The sequence below is a fragment of the Heterodontus francisci genome, chromosome 20 (assembly GCF_036365525.1).
Source record: "Heterodontus francisci isolate sHetFra1 chromosome 20, sHetFra1.hap1, whole genome shotgun sequence".
NCBI classification, from domain to species: domain Eukaryota; kingdom Metazoa; phylum Chordata; class Chondrichthyes; order Heterodontiformes; family Heterodontidae; genus Heterodontus; species Heterodontus francisci.
The window spans coordinates 70,521,482-70,526,746 of record NC_090390.1 but is presented as its reverse complement, the minus strand read 5'-3'; the positions used below and the strand labels follow the sequence as shown (position 1 = coordinate 70,526,746).

At 46.4% G+C, this 5,265-nt stretch overlaps 1 pseudogene; it reads right to left on the bottom strand.

Annotated features, from left to right (window-relative positions):
* Positions 1-1,860: 1,860 nt before the first annotated feature.
* On the bottom strand, positions 1,861-2,028 carry LOC137381011 (U2 spliceosomal RNA; annotated as a pseudogene).
* Between the last annotated feature and the right edge of the window lie 3,237 nt (positions 2,029-5,265).

The following is a 5,265-nucleotide window of genomic DNA, read 5'->3' as shown; positions in this document are numbered from 1 at the left end:
TCGATGGCCCGTGGGACCACCATCGCGACCACTGCCTGTAGGTGCTGAGGTGTGGTCTTCCATACTCTTGCAGAAACAGTAGGTCGGCTTTGACCTTGGCGAGGTAATCCAAGGTTGAAACACATCGCGTAGTGGATTTAATGCTACGCACATTAATGGAAACAATTCTTACACCCAGTTTTTTTAAAGTTAGTTGTTGCTTCCCATACCACTTGTCCTTGCTAGTCCCAGTCCTTCGGGATGTTCCTGCATACCCATAGTGTGCGCAAGCTGTTTCACGTTGGTTGGGCTTAGAAACCCCTCTTGGTTTTTAATGCAGGGTTTGTTCCGCTGGGGTGACATCGGGGGGGGGGTCTTGTAGGCAGCAAAGATTGGGCTGTCCTCTGCTGTTCCCCTCTGTTCCTCCTCGAAAACATCACTGCTCCCGGCTTCCCGGAGCTGAGGTGCGCCAGACATGTCTTTGCTCTCGGTGTCCCGGAGCTGGGATGCGTTGGCCACGTCGTTACGTGTGGCGCTTTGGGGTTGGAGCACGCCGGGCCCATCACAGCTTCCCGTGCCCGGGGGCTGGGGGGCTTTATCTTCCATCTCCTTGGAGTTTTGCCGCCTCTTTTGAAGGGGCCGTCGTTCCAGCATTTCCCCGTCCAGTGAAGAGGAGTTTATTTTATTTCGAGATACAGCACTGAAACAGGCCCTTCGGCCCACCGAGTCTGTGCCGACCAACAACCCTACAGTAATCCCATATTCCCTCCCTACACTAGGGGCAATTTACAACAGCCAATTTACCTATCACCAGCAAGTCTTTGGATGTGGGAGGAAACCGGAGCGCCCGGCGAGAGTTGTTGCAGTCTGATTCAGAAGGTAGCCTCCTCTTGCCACTGATTTGGGTGGTGGCCTGTTCTGCTTTTGGAGGTTTTTTCTTTGTGGTTTTCCTTTGTACCACTTGCCACTGGCCTGTTTGTCCATCTGCTGCCTCCTCCTGCATTGATTCTGTCTGTGGAGGAGGGGTTTCCGGGCGCAGGGTAGGTGCTGGGTCGCTGGTTTCAGCTGCCTCCCCTTTCTTCTCCTTCTCAGGTTGAAGTTCCTCACTGTGGGGAAGGTTGCTTGTCGCCTTTCGAGCACCAGACGCCTTCGTCGACCCTTCTCCCGGCCTTTCCTTGGACCGTGCCGCCTGAGCATAACTGAGGCAGCGTTTGGGGCAGGTTTTGTAGAGATGGCCTGCCTCACCACACAAGTTGCAACACTTAGTCTGCTTACAGTCCTTGGTCTGATGGCCTTCCTCCTTGCAGTTCTTGCAAACAACTGCGCTGCAGTCGGCTGCCACGTGACCAGATTTGCCACAGGTGCGGCAAACTCTGGGCTGCCCAGCGTAGACCAAGAAACCTCGACTTCCCCTGATAGCGAAGCTGGAGGGAGAGTGAATAATGGCTCCACTGGCGTCGATCTTCAAGGTCACCTTGACCTGCCGCTTGCTGGTCCAAATCCCAAAGGGGTCCTTGACATCAGTGCTGCTGCCGGCCACCTCGACGTACCTGGCGAGAAAGGTGAGTACATCCACCACCGGAACATGGGGGTTGTAGAGGTGAATCGTCACCACCCGGTCCCGTTGTGACGGAAGCGTGAAGAGCGGCCCCACTGTGAGGATCGACAGTGGCGCCCGGTCCCCTTTCTCCTTGAACGCCTTCAGGAACTTGATGCATCCCGCCACGTTCCGGAATGTCACGTTGAAGTATCCACTGCTGGGGAAATCCTGCAGGCAGAAGATGTCCGTAGTTTGAAATCCGCAGCAATCGATGAGGATTTTCTTGATGAAGAAGGTGCGATCGACCGGTGCATCTCCTTCCTCGTCCTTCACGACCACCCGAACGGTCTTGCTCACTCCCTGGCCTGAAGCTCGAAGATTGGTTATAACCATTTTACTCAAAGCCTACCCAGGATCAAAAGGCAATGATCATGGTCTCTTCTCTGCCAAGTAAGCACTGATAAGAACAGATACTACACTTGATCTTAGCCAAAAGGCCGAGAAGCGATCGACTTGTGATATTAAAGGGACATAGATCCATTCCGGCAGTAGAAAAAGAAAAAAAAAAGATTGGAATTTATATAGCGTCTTTCAGAGCCATTGTATATCCCAAAGTGCTTTACAGCCAATGAAGTACCTTTTTGTGAAGTGCAGTCCCTGCTGTAATGTAGGACATGTGGCAGCCAATTTGCACACAGCAAACTCCCACAAACAGAAATGTGATAATGACCAAATAATCTGTTTTTGTCGTGTTTTGTCGTGTCTGTTTTGTGTTAATTGAGGGATAAATATGGGCCACAAAACCGGGAATAACTGCCCTGCTCTTCTTTGAAATAATGCCTTGGGATCTTTTACATCCACCTGAGAGGACAGAAGGGGCACTGGATTAACCTCTCACCCAAAAGACAGCACTTCCTCAGTACAGCACTGGAGTGTCAGCCCTGATTCTTGTGCTCAAATCAAAGGTATCATATGTTACTTGGTATAATGTTCCTGTCCTCATAAATCGCATATGAGGTGATTAACTTTGAGCAAAGCCACTGGAGATTTGCTAGTATACCCAAAAAAGATTTTGACATAATTGTGTCCATTTCAGATGTGAAACATTCAGATTTATCTATTGCAGTGAAAAGTACAACAAGAAGAAAGAAATCCAATTATTTCCACCGTACAGTGAAACTTCACCGTCAATAGAAAGTAGATTTCAGGAAGCACAATTTTAAAAAGTATATTAAAGAAAAGCTAGCCAGTCAGATCTTGAGGACCTGCTTAAGCAGACCTAGCCTCTTATTCACCAGGAAGACACTAGGAAGTGTAACAATGGCTCTTTTAAGAACCACCAAATCGTCAAAGGAAAGAGCTGCAATCTTTGTTGTTTCATGTAATTGCACAGCCTCAAAAAGGCACATTAAGATACATGCAGCTTCTCTTTAGTAGCAGAATAATGCATAGTGCATTAAATTACATATTCCGTCACTTCTAAAATAATATATTCTCTGATCAGATAAACAGCAAGTGCTTTATATAAAGTAAGTCTGAAGTGAGTTACAGGTAGTCATGGAATCACAGCAAGGTGACAACTAAATTGCTTGAGTTTGACTGCTCGAGGTTTATGAAATTGTTAGTCATTATTCGTTCTGCTACTCATAGGAACATTGGAGCAGGAGTAGGCCATTCAGCCCATCGAACCTGCTCCACCATTCAATACAATCATGGCTGATCATCCAGTTCAAGACCTTTTTCTGACACTATCCCCAAATCCCTTTATGCCATTGGTATTTAGAAATCTGTCAATCTCTGCTTTAAACATACTCAATGACTGAGCTTCCACAGCCCAGTGGGGTAGAAAATTTCAAAGATTCACAACCCTCTGAGTAAAGAAATTTCGCCTCATCTCGATCTTTAGTGGCTTCACCCTTATTTTGAATGTATATGTAATGTATCTTTAATGTATCAAATATTAATCTATGATGCAAACTAGAAATCCCAAATTCAATCCCTAATCTGTATTGCTGTCAATTGGGACAGCAGCAGGATGCTACATATAGCCTCAAAACCTCTAGGCTAAGGAGGAGAGAAAATCAGGGTTCCCAATCATAATCGCTACGCAGTGACACTTTGCTGGAAAGCATGCATTTGTGAATGTTGGTTGAAGACAGGAATAAGCTTGACTGTGATGGCTGTCTTGGTGGAATAGCCTGCTGACACTCACTGTCCAGGCTGACACATGAACAATAACTGTATGGACAATGCACCAGAGGATTGCTGTTATCTGTGAAATTGTATGTACCCCAGCATGAGACACTACCTTCAAAAGACAATGGGAAAAAATTGTGTGTGCGGTGGTTGTGGATGCTGTGGACAGAATTGGCTATAGATCTTGCTGCAAATGGCTATCCAGTGACCCTTGCAAAAAGTGTGGATGTGAAGATATTAGATGAGGACAGGATTAGGCTTTGGTGCGATGGCCCAAAGTTGCATCATTCACTAGCTCTCGATATCCAAGGTTGTGCATAGCTACTTAGATGAGGTAATGAAGGGGTGTTGCCAACACTGAAGCTAGGAAGCATGAGTTACCACCTTCAGAAGTAGAGAGGTAAGGACAGATAATTAGTTGGAGAATTCGAAGAGAGCAAAAAATACACATTAGTAACGTGTAGTGGTAGGAAAATGAGGCTGAACAAGATTTAAAATGATCCTTTTATCAGAACTGGAAAAAGTAACAGATGTAACAGGTTTTATGCAAGTGCAGAGACAGGGAAAGTGGGGAGGCAAGGGACAGAACAAAAGAGAAGGTCTGGGATACGGTGGAAGGAAGGCAGGAGGGATTAAATGAAAAAAAGGTTGATGGTGCAAGGCAAAAGGGGCTGATACTGGGACAAGTGAAGAAACAAAAGATGTGTCTAGCGGAGGTATAAATGGGAAAGCAGAATTATCACCAACAGCTGCCATCCAAAAACAAAAAAACACACACGAAAGAAAATTGGGTCAGCGGTTATGGTGTGAAATTGTTGAACTCAGTGCTGAGTTTGGAAGGCTGCAAGTGCCTAGTCGAAAAATAAGATGCTGTTCCTCGAGCTTATGCTGAGTTTTACTGGAACAGTGTAGGAGGCCAAGGACAAAGCGGTCAGAGTTGGTGGAGCAGAGAATGAAATTGAGAGGTGACTGAAAGCTCTGGCTCCATTCCATTTCTCCTCTTCTATTTTCACAGCTCTGTTCCCCCCCCCCCACCCCCAGAACCACAATAGGGTTCCCGTTAACCTCACTCTCCACTCCACCAGCCTCCACATTCAAAGTATCATCCTTCACCATTTTCACCACCTCCAGCGTGATGCCACCACCAAACGCATTTTCCCCTCTCCTTCCTTTTCAGCATTCCAAATGGACCCTATCCCCCATGTACCCTGGTCCACTCTTCAATCACCCCAACAACCCATCCCCATTCCACAGTACCTTCACATGCAAATGCACCATCTTCCCTTTTACCTCCTCCCTTCTCACTGTCCAAGGCCCCAAACTCTCCTTCTAGGTGAAATAGTGATTTACCAGTACGTATTTCAATTTAATATACTGTGTTTGCTGCTCACGATGTGGTCTCCTCTATATTGAAGAAACAAAACACAGATTGGATGACTACTTTGGGGAACACCTCCATTCAATCTGCAAGCATGAACCCAAGCTTTCAACAACAACAACTTATATTTATATAGCTCCTTTAACATAATAAAACATCCCAAAGTGCTTTA